The 19,958-nt window shown below is 37.0% G+C and overlaps 1 protein-coding gene across 2 annotated transcripts in view; it reads left to right on the top strand.

Annotated features, from left to right (window-relative positions):
• Positions 1-19,958, top strand: part of TMEM135 (transmembrane protein 135) — a 183,013-nt gene that overhangs the window by 95,927 nt on the left and 67,128 nt on the right. The gene's annotated exons all lie outside the window — the stretch shown is intronic.

The following is a 19,958-nucleotide window of genomic DNA, read 5'->3' as shown; positions in this document are numbered from 1 at the left end:
AGCATTACCCCAAAGAACTTTTTTCTTTTCTTTTTTTTCTTTTTTCTTTTTTTTTTCCCAACAGAAGAACATAGGAAGGCCAGTTTACTTAGAAAGAAACTCACTGTTGAAAAGGCAGGATTCTGGCTTTGTTGCATTGCAAATAGATTTCATAGGTTGTGAATGCTACTGGGTAAAATCAACAGTAAAGGAAATAGGATAGGGAAAAAAAATCTAAGTCAAAGGAATGATATTTGTTTTTAATCAGTAGTTGTAAAGGAGGGAAGGAAAATAAAAATGTCAATGAAGTACCACTTAATATAACTCCTAATCAATAGTTTTATTCAGTATCAGGTAATTGATACTATTTCATGGAGTGCTAGGAGATTTTTCATTGTTTATACTTTGGCCTAATGTAAGTGTTTGCATATAATTCAATTTTCAGGTAAAATAGAAATTTGTCAACATTTTCTAATTAAAGAGCTGCGTACCATGCTTAGACTAGATTAATTATTTTTTTGATTAAGTGGCATTAGGCTGATGAGAACAAACTAATATAGTTTAGCTGAGTAGGGAACTTTTCACAAACTGTGCTTAATACTGTTTTTGCAGACTGTCTAGGACTAGCTGGGAGATGAAAAGATGTTTTCAGCTGGTCATCTCTGTACATGAGGACGTTTGGTTGGTTTGGTCTATATTACAATCATCGTTGGTCTTTGATGTTTAAATAGTATTTTCTTAGTATAATCCCTTTTTGAATTCCATTTTACTTCATTAGTTTACAGAAATCAAATGGATTGGAGATGGGTAGTCTGATCAGGTGGTCTCAACTCCAGTGAGGAGAAGCAGGGATGATAAGACCTGTGTTTGTGGCTCTATAGAGGCATTTATGACCATAAAAGTAGAATTTTTTAAAGTAGATTCTGAGGTTTAGCGGAGTTAACCTGTTCACACACCTCAGTCTGAGAAATTAAAATTTCTCAGGGATGGATTAGAAAATTTTAGTTTAACGGAGCAAATACTTCATGATCAGCTGTGGGTCCATTTTACCTTTTTATTGTGCTTACTCCTTCCCAAGTTTCTATCCTGTAATCAGGAAGGCCTGTACCTACTGTTATGCAAAGAGATCATGCAGTCTTCTGTACCGTACATGTGCTGTGGAGCTGGAAGATACAGAGTCAGATTAGGTTTTCTGAAACAGTGCTGTGTGGAGGCCAATAATTTACACTAGATAAAGCTCATCGTCTGTGTTTAGTTCGTAGCGATTCTTAATGAGACAGTTCAAAAGGAAAGTGAATGTAGTCTGGGAAGCGTAAAGGAATTGGTTGAGCTCTTTGGTGTTGTATTTGAAGATGTTTGTGTTAAATCAGCTCATTTTACACTGTTCAGCATATTGAGTGATTCCAGGTTGTGCTTTTCTTGCCTTCATTTTTTTCTCATTGTCATGAGAAGTCTTTTTAGATTTACTACACTTGACTTGAAATTGTTCATCCTTTGCTATAGCCCAAACAGAACAGGTCTTTCAAATCTAAATACTTTTGTAGTGGCTTACCATGGACCATGGCGGTATTTAGGAGTAATTAAAAGCTGAGAAGTACTTCTGAGTCCTTTTCCATTTGCTTGGTTACATTCTCACTTGATAGAATTGGTTTCATCTTTTAGTAGCCAACTTGTTGACCTGTGCAGGACTCAGTTTTCCAATCCCTTGTGGTAAAACCCAGTTGTTTATCCAACGCCTATCAGGTTCAAAATGGTTATCTGGATGAACTTACCACCCTCATGGACTCAGTGAAGAAGCTTAGGAATAGAAGGTCCTCTGTGGCCTTCGTCCAAAATTAAGAGTCCAGCACCCCAACAAACTGAACAGCTTCAGGATGGATAGGTGAATGTTCAGGCAGAGAGAATAAGTTTGTGGTATAATCTCAGCCTGGTCAGGAACTCATTAAACTTAACTGCATGATTGGTTGTGTGGTCAATTATAAGTGCAGATAATCTTCCCAAAATTATTATTCTTATTCCCAGTAGATGATTTTTTTTTCAGTATATTCTTACAAGTGAGTGCTCTCTGCAGTTATGTCAGTGGATTACACAGGTGTTTTAGAAAATCAGCTTTTAATTAATCTACAAAATATGAATGATTTTCATAATTGTTATTTTTTCCTAAAAAAAAAAGTAATGTCTGCAAATGAGTTGCTTTAGATCTTGATAAATATGGACACAGTTATAAGTTTTCGTGAACTGTATTTGTGACAACAGAGCTGCCATTCTTTTGAGTTGTTTTGTATGCTGTGATATTATTTGAGTCTTGTCTCATATTTATATTTAAAAGTTACAATACCGTCAGATATCTATTAAAATTCTCAAGAAACAGACTAGTAAGACTTGGTGGAACAGGGAAATCTCTGTTCCTCTCTCCTCCCTCTTTCTCCTCCATACCTTTTCCTGCTGATCTGAGTCTGCTGTATCGCTGTGACTTGACTTTAGGAACTTCACCCAACACTGCAAGCTGTGGTGCCAGATGTCATTTAAGGGGCTGGGACAGCTCTTCTTCTGGTAGTCCTTCCCAGCATTCAAGCAGGTAGGCTTTGCAGTAGCTCACGTTCTTTGGGGAAGGACAAGGGGTAGGAGAAGTAGAGGTGCAGAACAGCTGAAAAGATGCAGAGCAGAATAGGGCCCTGACTTAATTTGTGAAAGTCATCACAATTTCCATAAATCTTGCTATATAAGTTTGATATCATTTAGTATTTTCTGCTGTAAGAGTTTAGGATATTGCTATGGTACTAGTGCAATAAAGTAAAGCTTCTAGGCATAAACATCTATTAAGTTCTGTACCAGCTTTTAAATATTTAAGGGAATATTTAAGACATAATCTTATATTAAGTATATTTCACATTAATTTGGTTGATTTAATGTATTTTTTTCTGTACTATGATAAGAATAACATTAGCAGAAGGAATGAAAATTATTCTGGTTCCTCTCTAGTATTTCTGCTGGTGCCAAGGCTTTTTCCTGAACTTACGACTTACATGTTAAGAAATGGGCATCAGATCCAACTTTTAAATAGTACTTGGTAAAATCAACAAGAAAACGTTAAAACAGTTGAAAGAAGTATGTAACTTCATGTAAAGAATTTATCCTAATGTAGTTGCAAAGAAGTTCTGTAATATAAGAAAAAATGCATATTCTTTTTACACTGTTGTGCATATTATTAATGTACTTCTTGAAACAAAATATACTCTACAGGTATTTCTGTGAAGTACCATTGTTTTTCCACTGATTTCCTTATCAATTTTGAACTTCTTATTAATAGCTCTAAGAATCTTAAAGCTTAATAAAAACTTAAGGAAAGACATTATGAATCTAGCCAGAATGGTTTGAAATACTACTTGTCTTGGCAGCTGGTTAGTATCTCCTCTTCCTCCTCACTCCCAAGTAGGAGACAGTTAAAAGGACCAAATAAGAGCTCTTACAAGCAAATTTAGTTGGTTAATTTTAAACAGTCGTCACGAGCAGGGTAAGGTGAAGTGGCTCCCTGCGGCGAGGCAGGGGTGCGGTGCTCATACAAGCTGTTCCTCTTGGTCTGGTGCAAGATGAGGAGAAGTGGTGACCTCCAACAGAGGGGCAGAGCAGGCAGCTAGAGCTTCTTCAGCTCTCCGAGATCCTTTCCGGGAACTCAGAAATACCTCTGCCAGCTCAAGAAATTTCTCTGAAATGAAAAGTAATTCTGTTGCGGCACAAACTCTTTCATTCAACAGATAATCTCTGCTTTCACCTGCTTCCAAATAGTTCTGATTATGTAGATGTCTTTCCTAGTGTGGTCATATTAAAGGTTAATCATTAAGGGCCCTTATTACCTTGAGGACTTAATAGTATTGTATGATGACAACTAGTGTCAGCTGTACGTTAGGAAGCTCCCATCTTGGGAAATGTGAGAGGGATTTTAAGCCTGTGCTTAGCATGCTATTTCCTCTTCCTGATATTCTCAGGAGACCCTTACTTGCAAAGAGATGCTCGTAGCTCATAGTGTTATTGAAAACCCTGCCAAAGTATTAGACAGCTACAAAACTCCTAATGTTAAATGACAAAAATACATGTTGCCAAAGAGTAAACCTATTACTTCATTAAATGTTGTTTGTTGAACATTGATACATGAGTATAAAATACATGAATCTTTCTACTTTTATTCATGTGTATGACTGCACATGTAATGCATGCTGTGTATGTATGCTTTATAAATAATTATATTTAATTTTAAATATTTTTATTTCAATTAGTAAACACCAAAGTACCACTGTTTTCAAAATTCAGGTAAAAAAAGGAAATGCAAACTGTAGTAGTCAAATTATTATATTTTACACTTATTATTGTCTTATTTATTTGACTGTTGCAGTGTGCTTCTGTCTACATACACATGAAATCCTAAGATTTTAGAGATAACGGTAAATGGGAATGCCTTGTCTCAGATTAACTCTTCCTCAGGCATAACTTGGATGCTAGCTTTTAAGAAAGTATTATTTCACACTACATATTGGGCCTATTTATGTATAAATGTCAGTCATAGGAGGTTACCAGTTCTATGTGGTTTTTAAGAAAAGAAATCCACAGAGTTTCTAAGCTCATTCTTTAATGTATATCTGTTAGCCACAGCATGGGTTTATTCCCATCCTTCGGGTTCCTGCCCCTCCATTTTACCAGCAAACCAGAAAGAACAGCTGTGGGTGCAAGCATATGGATCAGGAGGTTGTTCAGCATGCACTGATATGTCCTGTTGCATTTGTTGTGTCTGCTAGCAAAGAATTCCCCCAAAGATGCAAACAATTTGGTAGTCTTAATTTTCATTTCTTGAATTTTTAGGTGTTAGAGTAGGTATTTTTCTTTTATTCCAGGAATTTGAAATCCCAAGTGGATAGTGTTGTGTGGTATTCTTAGCATAATTATATCCATAACTTCCAATATACGTTTTTGTTTGTTGATTATTGTTGATATTTATTTGTAGTTATTAAAGAACTAAGAGTTATGAAATAAATAGAGATCTAGCTTTCCAGAGGAAGATTCTTGCTGTTATCCGCTCCAGCTTTGAAAAAAGTGTCATACTGATTTTAGTATTGTCACGAGAGTGCACTTTTAAAGTGTCTTTAAATAACAGTTTGCAAAAAGTTGTAGTTTTAGGAACACTGGGCTTTTTTTTTCCTTCTGTGGTACTTTTTGAGATGGGAAGCTGTCAAGTTTCATTTACCTGATGATACCACAACATTTTTGGCACTTATGCGTACCATCCAGTTACCCACATGCCTGAACCTTCTGAAGTCCTTGCAACTCACTTGCTGTAAGTTTGAGCATTCTAAAATTTCTACTAAAAATTAAATTTCTCAATTTAGTCTTTCTAATTATTAAATATATGGCTTAAAATAATACTTGGGCTGTTTTAATGTTTGAAAAATATTGGATAGATTGCTGTTAATTTCTGACAGTTATCAAAATACATACCTTTTTTCTACTCCTTTAAACGTTTTAGTGCTTATTAGAATTTTTCACTTATTCTGAGATAATTCAAATTTTTTATCACTGTGAATTGTTACTGAGTACAGCAACTTTTATGACACTACACAGAATATTATACTTGGTATATTATTTTAATATATGTGCTTTTCAGTAACAATGGGTAATGTCAAACCTTCTAATTCTACAGTGATTATGAGCTCCAGAATAAATAAAGACAAGCAAAAATCCTCATTGTGGAAATGGATGATACCTGTAATAGGAGCTAAGGAGTTATGTTCAGAAGTCTAATAAAAGACCTTGCACAGACTGCTAAGAAAATTTATTATTTTTTAGTGTTTGCTACATTTGAAATGTTCTCATAAGTAACAAGATTAAAATTTCAGCTTACATATGTATTTAATATTTAAAGACATTTATATTTAAAGGCATTTTTGTAGTATACTTTTGTAACATACTTAAAGTAGATTTCCAATTCTATCATTTAAAGGTGTCTTGATTTGGATAGTGCACAACTACCTGTTCTTCACTTATATTCATCCGAGATACAAATATACGAGTGCATCTCTCGGTACCAGCGGAAGACCCGTAGCAGTAACCAGCAATACTGATGCTGGAGGGGGGGAGCGCTGGCTGCATAAGTTGACATTGTCTGAAAGTAATTCATGAAACTTCAACTTAGACCAAAGCACAGCGACAAGTATTACAGTGACCCAACCACAGAGTTTTGATGTAGATTTAAAATAGAGTTTAAATTTGATTCAGCACAGTTCAGCTCTGTAATACAAAGCACTTGCATGCATTCTGTGTGAATGTTTGTCTTGTCCTCTCTTTTGTACCCTCTAGCATATGTTAAAGATGCATATCATATATTTACGTACCTATCATCTATATAAAAAGAAATCTGGAATTTTAGAAAGCTAGTGCTTTGGCACATTGTGGTTCTGAAATGGATGCATACTAAAAACATCAAGGAAAGAAAACCCTTTAACTTAAAATTTTAGGAGACATTAAATGGGCATGTTGCAGGTAAAACATTTCAGACATGTTTTACTCCAACATAACATGATGAATTTAAAGGAATGTGGAAATATTTAGTTCTTGTAGATTATATGTTTTAAGGTTGTAACTGGCATAATTAAGGATAAAACTGGATTATGTGTAGAATAAATGCTAAAGCATAATTCTGTTATTTGAAGTTTTATGTGTGAGGGGAGGTTTGGTGGTGTATTCAGAAGCATTAGAGATTATGTAGAGCAAGTCTGAGCTACAAGTATAAAATATGTGTATATATATATTGACTCGAACATTTTTCAAAAAGTCTCTTAAAAAATAGTACCTTTATCTGTCAGTGGTAAATATTTTTATTTGGTATGCTTAATACTAATAATGACTTTGAGTATTCTCTCTGAAGTTTTGGATATACTTTATATGTGGTAGATGTTTAGATATGTCATCTTTTTGGATATACACATAACATTAAAATGCTGTAATATAACCCTGCTTTGGGCAGGAGTATTAGACTAGACCCTCTCCAGAAGTCCCCTCCATTTCTGTGATTCTGTGAAGTACTGGCTCCTAAAATTACTTAGCAAACTGTATCTGCTCTAATGCAGAAAACGGAAGCTCTTGGCCATCTGGGACACCCGTGTGCATTGCTGACTCACATTCAGCTTGGTGAACACCACAATGCTCAGGTCCTTTTCTGCTGAGCTGCTTTCGAGGCCCACTCTCCCTACTGGTGCCTGGATTTATTCCTCCCTAGGTGCAGGACTGGGCATTTCCCTTCATGAGGTTCCTGTCAGCCCAGTTCTTCAGCCTGTTGAAGTTCTGAATGGCAGCACAACTCTCTGGTATATCAACAACTTCTCCCAATTTTCTAACATTGCAAAGTTGTAGTTGAAAAATATTGTATGATTAATCACAAGTAGGTTGCACAGAAGTAATAGATGCGTATAACAATTTTCAGTCTCATGAAGTTCTTAAACCAGTTTCAGGAACCACTTGTTCTTCTCAAGGATATTGCCTATTAAAATATTCACTGTGTTAAGTCGTTCGGTAAACAGTACTTTTACAAGATATTCGTCAAGAACATATTCTCCAAATTTTTGCTCAACTCCATTGTTTCAGAGCACCTTTTGTTGGAAGGGGGAAGGTTGTGCTTTTTTTTTTTTTTGATCTGTCAGGTGGTCTCTGAAGAATTTGCTCAAACACCATGGGTTCTTGTTGCACCAGTCCTCACCATAATTAGCCTTGTATGAGTTAGTGACTGTTCACATCTAAAAACTAAAGAAAGTTGAACCTTTTCAGTTTCCGAGTGCCTGAGCATTGTGAGGGATTACATGGGACCATATGACTCCACTTCATTACTAATCATATTCACAGTATGAAGGTATTGAGTTGCTTTTACATGCTGAGTTACTGCTTGCTTGTCTCATACCAGGTTCTTGGACAGAAAAAGCATAGGTATTTAGACTGAGCTGGACATACGCTGCTAGTAATTTGTAAAATGTTTTGAAGACATTATTTCATGGAGAATTTTCTGTATTCTCTGCTTTGCAAAGCTTTATCTAAAAAGACTTTTTAGTTCACAAGCAGTATGAAACCATTTGAGATAGTGGATTTCTCTTTGAACTGATTCTTTGTTCATATGAAAAGTTTTGACTACTGAAATTCTTGGCTTACAGAAACCTGTAAGAAATTTTTCTTTCTGAAAAGTTCCTCTGTGACTTTTGAAAAAATACAGCCAGCATAAGTGCAAATATTCCTTGGTAATTAGAAATGAACTATAAAATCTGCTGTTAGTTTATTAAAACGTAATAATTAAAGCAAGATTCAAAAGTCATCAAAGTTCACCTCCACCTAGGGAGAACTAATTTAGCAAGACTTACCTTGCTGAAGGCATACTGTTTGCTCTCAAGAGGCCTCCAAAAACAGAGCAGACACAGAAAACAAAAGCCCCTACGTCTCCAGCCCTCTAAGTATTAAAGTCATGGGGTGGGGGTGGGGGGGCTTAAAACTGAGTTATGCCAGGAAATGGTAAGTGAACTGGAAATATGGCACTGTCACCTTTAATACATTTCTTGTGGTATTTAAACAGAAAGTTTACCATGTCTCAAACTAAAAATCTTCTGTTTTAGGGACTAGTCACATAGGCCATTCTCTTTTCTGTTGTTGTTCAGAGTTCCAAGTGTAATCTTTCAACAACAGTTAAATTGATAGCATTTAATTTAGTATCTGAAGGTGCTGAGACTATGTGTTGAGGTACAGTTTTAGGGAAAGAGTCCTTGATCATGCAAGGCACGGGGTGTGGGCACGTGCGTGCCACTGTACACAGAGCAGAGACCGCCTGGTACGGATGACTTAGAGAAACATTTGTCTCTTTTCAGTGGTATCAAGCAACAAGACAAGAGGCAACAGGTACAAACTGAAACACAGTATATTCCACCTGAATATAAGGAAGAACTTCTTTCCTGTGAGAGTGACAGAGCACTGGCACAGGTTGCCCAGAGAGGCTGTGGAGTCTCCTTCTCTGGAGTTACTCAGAACCTGCCTGGATGTGATCCTGTGCAATGTAGTCTAGGTGACTCTACTTGAGCAGGGGGGTTGGACTAGATGATCTCCAGAGGTCCCTTCCGACCTCAACCATTCTGTGATTCTGTGATTTCCACCATGATGAACAACATTAGTGACTAGATTTTGTGCTTTTTTTACTCTGGAAAATGCAAAATGAAGAAAGGGGTTAAAAAAGCTGTGTCAAAAGGGTTGTGTTGAGAAAGATGGATCTGAGTGTTATCCTCAGATTGCCAAGATGATGCTTACACAATCCTCCCCTTGGTTCTGCTGCAATGTCTCAATGGTCAGTGGAGATATGTGATTGACTTCAGTGAACTTTGGGGACATTTCATTTTAGTCCTACTGCTCAGTGTTAACAACTTTCAAATGAGCTGTCTGGAATGAACCATAATGTCTTTCAACCCTATTTATCTCCTTTAAGTTGTAAGTTATGCATGCAGCTCTCTACATCTGTTTATTGAACTGAGTCCACAGCGCTATTCAACCACTTGCTCAGGGGAAGAAACAAATCCACTTAATGTAAGTGGCTACCTTGTAGCCTTACACTACAAAAAAAAAAAAAAAAAAAAAAAAAAAGTCTTGATTTTTTTAAATTAATTGTCTTTAGAGTATTTGCTGAGATTGATTCTGGATATTTTATATCAGGAAGGTAGTTTCTTGTTTGTATGATCTCTCTGTCTGATGAACGCTAGCTGCTGCTTTCTCTCTCTTGCAGTCAATTTTTTCTTTAATTGGGGAAGAGTTTTTGTTTTGTTTTGTTCTTTGAAAGTTAGATACTATTTGAAATAAGAAGGTTGTGACACATCGTACCAGAATGTGTTATAGAAAGTGATTGAGGGGTTGTGTTTTACAGCATGTGGTGTGCTTTACAGACACAGGAGTGCTGGAGGATACAAAATAGGTTTGGGACGGTTCTGGGAGACGTAAGCAAGTGGAGGGAGTCAGGTGAAGCGTATCCACCTTGCTGAGTGTGAACGGTGCTGTGCTTCAAGTGTCCACAGAGCTTCAGGCAAGGTTTGTTCAGGAGCAGATTAGTTTTGGAGCTTGGAGTGAATTGGGAAGTTAACGTATTTGGTAGATCATGGAGGGGAGACACTTCAGCAAGCCAATTTGCCCATCCCAGAGCAGAATCAATGCCACTTTTATAACTCTAGACATGCAATTTGGGGACAGGGACAAACTCTTTTTCAGTTGTCCCGTGTGACAGGACAAGAGGCAATGGGCAGAAGTTGAAGCACAGGCAGTTCGGCCTGACCGTGAGGGGGAATTTCTTCCCTGTGAGAGTGACAGAGCCCTGGACCAGGTTGTCCAGAGAGGTTGTGGAGTCTCCTTCTCTGGAGATCTTCAAGGCCCGCCTGGATGCAACCCTGTCTAACGTGCTCCAGGTGACCCTGCAGAGCAGGGAGGTTGGACTAGACGATATCCAGAGGTCCCTTCCAACCTTACTGATTCTATGATTCTATGAAAATTATCTGCACATTCCCTGTTTAAACTCTTAATTTAACAACCATACATCTGTTATGAAACCCCGAGAGATAGTTATGTTTTTGATCTTTTAGGAAAGGAAAATAATGAAGCTGCTGTTTCATTTGACTGTTACTTTTGGTACTTCAGTCTCTTAAGTGTTGTACCTTGAACAGCAACGAACTTTCATGAAGATCTTTAAGAAAGGCTGTTTAATTGTTCCATTGCAGTATGTTATAGCTTCCTTTACAGGAGTTAACACACTAAGCACAGAGAGAGACTTGACAAGTGCTTTTGAGAATACAAATGAAGGATTGTTGAAGTGCTTAACTGTACCTATCTATGTGCGTGTATACACACATGCGCATATCAAGTTTGTGAGTTGGAAAATCAGAGGGTTCAATTTTCTGTCTTACTCTTTCTTGGTGTTCTAGCACCGGCAGGTGCACCCCATCTTGGCTCAGCTGTGTTTTACATTTGCCAGTTCTAATCATTTAGTCATGATCAAACAACAGTGCTTTAACACGGATCTCCATAATCTCATGTTTAATAACACATATTAGTCTTTCTTTTGATCTTATCTGTCTAAGGATTGCTTGAGGCTTGCTGGCAGAAAATTTCAAGAGTCTCTTACAGATGTAGTGGTGTAGGTGTAGCTAAATTGGCAAAACGCCCAAACAGCACCTGACAGATTGTTTTTATACCTTTTCATAAAGCGTGTCAATTTAGAAGTAATAGCAATGTTGTATTGCTTCATAAGTTACCTAATTTAAATAGAAAAAAAATCGTAATGCTGATGACTAAAGATTATGATAAAAGCTTACCCCAAAACTTTTGATAGCTCATGAAACTCTCCCAAAATATGGTGAATTTCAAGTACAGAAGGGCATGAGATGTTTTTAGAATTATAAATATTATATTTTAATGGGACTTGCTGTACAAAGAAGGAAAAATGTGGCATAACTTGAAAAAGGAGATGTGATTCCATCATATGATTAAAGGTGTATGCCAATTCAATTGGCATATGTCTTTTGGGATTACTGGAAATTTGAGCTTGGGGAAATAATCACCATTTTTCATAAGTAGTTCCACTTTTATATAAAGTATCTGTCTTCAATGTAAAATATCCTTGTATTTTTTAAAAAAAACCCTCAATAACAAAGTTTCTGCATGAGAATTATGTGACTTATTAAATAAGCAGTGGCAATGTAGAAAATGTAATAGCTTATTTTTGCTACTGACTGCAGCTCTTAGGAATTTAAACCTGCTATTAATATAAAAATTAAACATGCTATAAAGATTATTATTTAAAAATAAATTTAATGAGTGGGTCAGAATTAGAGTCAGAATGAGAGGTTAGTATTTGATTTCAGACTAATTAAACTTTGTATTTACAAAGGTGTGCCGGGTAGGTAATATTTGATTACGGATTGTTAAGTCTATGTCAAATTTTGGACTTCTGTGTCAGTCTTCACTGCAGGTTCCCTCAGGATCGTACGCTTCTGTACATTTTTGCATTCCCTGTCGTCATCTTGTATTGCCATGTTGGATTGAAATCGAAGGAGTTTGTGGCTGTGGACAAACTGTAGAGGCTAATTAATGGCAGGACCATTTAAACGAAAGCATGCTAAGCACCCTGGCCTCTCTAAGTGGATTTTGAACTGGTTTCTTCTCTAAGCTGTCATTTCTGAGAAAGCTCTGTCATCATCCGTTGAGAATGAAGGAAGGGGCTGTGAGACAGAGAGGACGAAAAGGCTGCAATAGCACAAGCGCTGCTGTAGGATTTGGGAGTCTGTTTTCACTACAGTCTTCGCTATGTTTTCATTATAGCCTTAATAAGCAGCCTGACAGACTTGATATACGTATTTTATTCCACACTGTTATATTTAAATTAAGATTCCCCAAACTTTTGCTGAAGTGTGTACGTGTACACTTACAGTATTGAAAGCATGCAGTGTTTTAAAGTTTTAAAGGCACGCCTCAGTCTCCAGGTGTCGAGATAGTCTCTCCTAGTGTTTTAGCTCTCTAACTGCTAAGAACGAAGTATACTAGCGTTCCTCTCCGGAGACCCCAGGGTCTTAGCCCAAAGAGACCAGAAGCATGAGAGGTGGAAAGAGTAGCAAGGAGGGGGCAATAAGACCCTAACAACTTTTTACATATAATTTTTTTCTACAAAATTTATTGTATTTGTCTAGTCAGAATCAATCTGTAATTTCCATCCTCTTTAACTACTACGTAATTGTACAATAATTTCACACTTTTTTACAAGATATTTATTATATTATCGGAAAAGAGCAACATAGCAACTTTGTAAAGACAGTCATTGATCAGGCAACTACTGTTTACATTGATGCACAGACAGAAGAGACATTCCATGATCGCTTTTTTTCCTGATCTTGACATAAAAGGCCATTACATTAATCTGCATATCTGTATCTATTACGATTTTTATTGAAATTCAGCTTAAGAGATAATCTTAGTGATTAGTGTCGTAGAAAGCTTTTTTATTGAAGCAATAACATATCTTTAAGTAAAAAATAGGAATTACAAGCAACAGTTGACATCTTTCTATGGTTTACACCAAAATATAATTGTGCTGTTTGTGTAGTTCTGTTGATTTATGGGTAAAGTTAGTATTATTGTTATTAAGACCAAATAATATTTATGGAGAAAATGGCCTTTTGGATACGTAAACCTTTCTTCATGTCTGAAATAGAAGTGAAACTGAAGAATGGATTCAGATTCAAAGTGTGAAAGAATCCTTCCTCTCTGTGTTAGATGGGCCAATAAAAGATACTGCAACTACCCTCCTACTATTCAACTGGATATATAAAGGTCAATGGAGTGTTTATAGTCTCTCTCAGCAGAGAAAGTACTAGGCTGTTCTTATGTAGATAAACAGCAGGTGGCTTGTTTTAAGGATTAAAAAAATAAATGAAATGGCTGTTTTGTCTGGATCATGTATTTTAGGAGTAAAAGTTTGAGACTACTATACAAAGCTTCCAGTAACATTTATATTGGTCAGAAAACACTCGTAAAACTGAAAATCTGAATTAAACAGTAGTAATATGAGAAAGCAAATGAATATTAGTATTAAATCTGTAATAATATTTCTACAAATGTGGTTATGGTTATTAGTTACTGATTAAAAATGCATAGTAGCAAGTCTGCCTTCTTTTCTCTGTAGCTTTTGATCAAATTTCAACAAGATTGTTCATTTTCCATCTTTTTCACCAATAAAAATTTCTTCAGACAAATGTTAGCTGACAGTTCTTGCTTTCTGTAGCATACAGCCTTCAAGAACTAAGAGAGTAACTTTTTCTTATCACTTACACTTACTAAGTGTAGATATCGCTCTCACATGAATTGCTAAGAGGTTGATTAAGAAGGTGTTGTTTTTGCATTTCATGAATACTCTTGAAGTCAAGTGTTGATGTGCCAGTAGTTGAAACAGTCATGTCTTCTGTTAGTTGGTTTTAACACTATTCAGTGTTGAATTGTAGCTCTGAGATTCTAAATACTTCTGCCAGTTAATATCGCTGATTTGTCCCTCTTCGCTCCTTCTGTCTTCATTTACATAGATTACATGCATCTTCAGTGATTTTTCTTTTTAATTACAAAATTTATGTTACCTTACCACAGATTTCTGTCCTGCTCTTCTTCTCACTGTATGGGAGATCTCATCAACCTCCAATGAGCAACTTTTTAATTTGGCATGTCACAACAAAGTTTCTGCACTTCTGTGAATGGGAAGTGTTGGGTGTGCTAGGGAGGGAGCAGCCAGGGTATGATAAAGTCCAGGAAACCTGAGTAAAAGTCATCTTGGGCATGAGAAAATGTGCGTCATCTTGAATTGTTCTTGTGCTGGGGGCTTGAATCTCCGGGCTTTTTGCTGCTTAGGAAGCCCTGGCAATGAGACTCTGGAGGACATTTCAAAATGAGATTAGTACTGAGTTGAATTATTTAATGGCTAGTTACCTGTTTCGTGTTTCAGGGGCTGCCAGATGAGTATGAAGGCGAATGTCCCTTTCTTTTGAAAGGGCTGGAGAAAATAAGAGGTCTTTGTGTTTTCTCATCATCAAGACTACCAGGATTATCTTTGCTGATTTTTAACTTTCAAATGTTATTGTTATGCCTCCCTATACGAGCAAGTACTTTGAAACTTCACTGCGGCTGAGTAAGTAGGATGGGCTTCTTACGTTCTACAGATAGCAGAGTGGGAAAATATTTTCTTAGCAGTCTATTATTTTCACTGCTCATCTACTCTGAATATTACCTCCCTGATGATAGGCATGTCTGCAAGAACAACCGTATGGTAGAGAGAATAATGACGAAATATGAGATTATTCAGTAGTCCTTTACCTGACCCTAACTGTTTCGTGTAGCTCTTCCCTCCTCATGTCCTGTGCTTAATAAAAAATACAGGTAACCCTAGAATTAGGTAGCAGGCGTGAAGTGTCAGAGTAAATGAAACTGAGAGTGGTCTCAATAGCTTTGCAAATGTTACTTCTCCTTTCACTGGTCCAAGATACTTCTGTCTCTGGATGTGGCTGTGAGGGGAAGTTGCTTGTACACTACTGCTGATGCTGTTGGAGCTACTGCTGACTGCTTTCAGCTAGAACTTTTTCCTGAACTCAGAACCGGGAATGGCTGAATATCGCCTCATGGCACTGTTTATATGGAGATAAGCTTACTGAAAAAAAAATTTACTTTGTCAGCCCACAGAGCTCTTCTGGAAAATGTGCCTTCAAGTCTTGTCAGCAACTTTACACTTTCTTAATAAAGTTTAGTATAAACAACACATCTAATATGAGGTAGCATATTTTTTTTTTCTTTTAATCTGTGTGAATCTCATTAAAAATATTAAAACATTTAGGACATATCATTCTGATTAGAAACATTTAAGTTATCTGTTTGTTATAGCTGTTTCTGCAGCTGGAAAGTTTCAAGGTCTGTATGTTGCCAAGCACGATTTGCTGACCTTGTATCATAAATCAAAAAGGGATGGACTGTGCAAGAAAAACCCCAAAGCAGTCTTCCTGCTCACTGGATACTATTGTGCGGATTAAATTCACTCAAAAATTTTAATTAAGTTTCTGTAGGATTTTTTTCTTTTCTAGTATAGTCATTCTTAAATTTGGGCCTTTGCTACAAAATAGCTATTGTATATTGCAAATACTGTGGATGCTACATAAAAATGTAGAATAGGTATACATTTGGCTGAAAAAAAGTTTATTTTGACAGTATATTTCTTAATTTTGGAACACAGGGAATTTTCCTCCCCTTCTGTGCTATGATAAGAAGACAGCACAATAACTGGGCTTTCCGTGTTGAACTATGCAGTGTTCAATAGTCTGTTTTAGCTGCATGTTTTACTGTCTTTGAATTGTGTAAATGTTGGACTGGAAGGAACACTTGAGTGATTTGAATTGCCTTCCGTATTCAGATAGTGTCAAGCATACCCAGAGCATTTCTAACAGATTTTTGCCTCAACTAATTTTAAACTCTTTTGACAAAGGACATTCCACAACCTCCTAGGCAACTTGTTCTAGTGTATCACTACCCTGGAGCGAAAGTTCTTCCTAATATCTGACCTAAATGGTCTTAGCTGTAGATTTAGCTCAGTTTTTCTCCTTTTGTAGTTGATGGACAATGGGAGAACTTTAGCAGTGTATGATTATAACTTTGTGCTTATTGGAAGGCTGTTCTTACGTTGTTCATTAGTTACCTCTTTTCTAGTTTAAGCAAATGCAATTCTTGACTCTTTGCGCAACTGTTATTTTTGTTGTCCTTTTTTGAACCATTTGTTTTATCTAAATTTTTCTTTAATGGTAGCGCCCAACTAGTATTTCAGGGGAGAAGTCACTAGCCCCAGGACATGTAGTGTAGTATCTTCATACATCCTTCAGTCCTAAACACAGCCCACAGTGCTATTTTATAGTACTTTCTGCAGCATCACATTGCTGACACGTATTTATTTGTGATCTGTGGAATTTCTTGCTCTCTCATATTGCTGGTGCAGTTGTTTCTTCATATGTTTTTTTTGTGTATGTCATTTCTCCTGCCAAGTACATCATATTTATTTTTATTGAATTTTATCTTGTTGACTTTGGGCAATTTGGTCACTATGCACACAGACGTAACCTCTAAAGGATTTCAGTAAATTTTATAACATACTCTGTATTCCATAATTAGAGTTATTACTGAAAAGACAAGATTAGGGAAGTTCGTCTGTGACCTCAGAATGCATTTGTAGTTTGATAATGAACTGTTAATGGATAGAGTTTTCTCTTGAGCTCTTTCTCAACCAGCTGTATGCCCACTTTCATAATTAGCATATGAGGTTGCTGTAAAGGTGCATTATTACAGAGTCTGCTTTCTCTACGTCTGTCAAAGAGGAAAATTGGAAGTTTTAAGTAACTTGTTGGCTGAGTTGGTTGCTTTTTATGATGTTGTTATCTAGATGTTTATAAACTGACTGACTCAATTTATTCTGTGACAGTTCTGGATATTAGACAGGCTGGCTATCTAATATGCCACGGACTTCTTATTTACAAAGACTTATTTGCTAGTTTGTTCTTTTCCATCTAGGCAAGGTCTTCAACATCTTATCTTTCTCAAAAAGCATGTTAAATGCTGGAAGACAGCTGATAATTGTGGAGGCTGATTCAGCAAGTTCTTTAAATACTTTCAGCCCTAGTGAGGCCACATCTGGAGTTATGTGCCCAATTCTGGGCTCCCCAGTAAAAGAGAGACATGGAACTACAGGAGAGAGTCCAGCATAGGGCTACGAATGTGATTAGGGACTGGAGCATCTGCACTATGAGGAGCAGCTGTGAGAGCTGGACCTGTTTAGCCTGGAGAGGAGAAGGCTGAGAGGGGATCTTATCAATGTCTACAAATACGTTAAGGGGGGAGTATCAAGAGGATGGGCCGGACTCTTCTCAGTGGTGATAGGACAAGAGGCAATGGGCACAAACTGAAACACAGGAAGTTCCACCTGAATGTAAGGAAGAACTACTTCCCTGTAAGAGTGACAGAGCACTGGCACAGGTTGCCCAGAGAGGTTGTGGAGTCTCCTTCTCTGGAGATATTCAAAACCTGCCTGGATGTGATCCTGTGCAATGTGGTCTAGGTGACCCAGCTGTAGTGGTGGGGTTGGACTAGATGATCTCCAGAGGTCCCTTCCAACCTCAACCGTTCTGGGATACTTTAAATGCTAAGGTTTTGCCAAATAGAATGCAACTTGTAGACAAATTGAAAGGTAGATGGTGAGGTGGATTGAAAGGTGGCTGGGTTGAACTAACAGGCTCAAAAGGTTGTACACAGTCCACCTAGAGGCCAGTAGTGTACTCCTTGAGTCAATACTGGGACCAATAATATCTTCATTAATGACCTGGATGAGTGGACAGGCTGCACTTTCAGCACATTTGCAAATGATACAAAACTTAGAGAACTCTGATACACTCAAGGATTCTGCTACCGTCTGCTAGGACTTTGACAGGCTGGAGGTTTGGGTTGACAGGAACCTCATGAAGTTGAGGTTATTTTTATTTCATTTTACTAATATTATCTTTTCTTGTAAAGATCAGAAGCAAACTAGATGCTGAATCTGGGCCCTTTTTAATCTTTCTGCATAGGTTTTCCTTTCTCATTAAGAAATGAATCAATACTTTACTTTCACCTCTTTTCTACTGTCATAGTATTCTGTCATCATAGTATAGCCAAATTAATTATTAACATTGTTTTTTTCTCTCTCTTTTGGTCATGGTTACTGTCCCATCCTTTGTTTGCTTGAATATTTTAGATTTTGTTATCAAAATCATAAAAAAAGGTAAAGAAGGAAAAGAAGAAAAAGCAGGAGAGAATATTTAGTAGAGTAAGTGGTTTTAATTGGCAAAGACATACTTTTTTCCAAGAAACTAGTTCTTTGCCATTTCTCACTTATTTCTCAGTATCATTGAGAAATTAGAGCTGTCAGATTTGTCAGGAATTCTTGTCCCTCCTTTCTTCCAAAAATGGTTTCAAAAGAAGTGACAGTTGTTTTTTTTAAATGGTTAAATATGCTTTGAACTGTGGAGGGTTAGGACAGATCTTTTTGGGTAGGACCCGCGTTTAGATTTAAGTCTGCTTTTCACTTTGTCTGAACTGAAATATATAACTGTCCTCACTTTACCCTAATGATTTCATATAAAATGATTTCAGATGTTCACATTTTTGATGCAGAGTAATAAACCATGATTTTTAAACATGTACTAGCAAAGGAAAAGGAATAAAAAACAATGGATAGTTTAAGCAGTAAATGCTATAATGTTTTGCCTGGCCTAATTTTCAGTCATGTGCCTGAGGACTTTGGAAAGGAAAATGGTCTCATTGTAAGAATCCTTTTTTTTTCATGAAACTTTCTCTATTCAAGATTTTATCACACTTTTGGATCTATATCAACATGCACCAAACAAATCTGTTGGTCTGTGTGTGTTTATAACCTCCAAATACGCACTCCTGCCAACATTTTCTTGTTTTTCACTTATTCAAGTCATCCATATCCTACCATATGCAAACTTCTCAAACTCTTGAAGATAAGTATTACTGCTTTTTGAAACACTTGCAATTTGTCTGTAGCTGTTTTCTCCTAAATTTTGGTATGAATGTGGGCCCTTGAATCTAGAATGAAAAAATATTTTCTTTTTTTCAAGCTTTATCCAGCAAAGTTATCTTGGATTAAGGCAGATTATAAAGTGCAGTATAGTTGTTCCTGAGTAAACTGTATGCAGATGCTGCCTGTGGGTCTACAGGCAGCTGGGTTGATCTAATGGCTTGTTGCCATCTCAGGAAGGATGGCACTGAGGTCCCCCTTCTGCCTGAGCCTGCTCTGGTGCTTTTATACCTTTCCAATGTTCTCCTTGTCTCACTTAAGTTGTCAGAAAACTCTCCAAAGTCATCTTTCTGCAGCATTTGTGAGCAGGTGAGGAGGAGGAGGAGAGAGCATTGCGCTAGGAGCAGATGGAGCAGGAGAAAGAAGGGAGACGTTCTCCTTCCAGTGGTGGGCAGCTGCTGAGTTGGCTCACGGACTCTGGTAGAGCCACGTGTTTCACCCAAAGCACGAGCAGATTATTCCATGTGAGTTAGGCGATTCCACTGAGGCGAACTGAACAGAAAGGATACTCGTGTTGGGAACAGAGCTGTCTACTTTCAACCTTGTTTAGCAGGAGTAGCTGTCTGTGTAGGCATGTTAAATTTACTGCTTTTCACGTTGGAATAAATAAAAGTTTGAATCAAATAAAATCAAAGTATATTTGAATTGAATAAAATGTTTTTGAGTAAACCAAACGGAAAGTGAGGGAAAGGATAATGTTTAAGTTTCCATTCCTCCGCAGTCATCCATACCTAATATTTACTATGTGCAAACTTGATACATTTCTATTTATTTATCATTTACT

This window comes from Rhea pennata, chromosome 1, assembly GCF_028389875.1.
Source record: "Rhea pennata isolate bPtePen1 chromosome 1, bPtePen1.pri, whole genome shotgun sequence".
Lineage (NCBI taxonomy): Eukaryota > Metazoa > Chordata > Aves > Rheiformes > Rheidae > Rhea > Rhea pennata.
The sequence above is the reverse complement of the archived record's forward strand: the minus strand, read 5'-3'. Positions and strand labels throughout refer to the sequence as shown.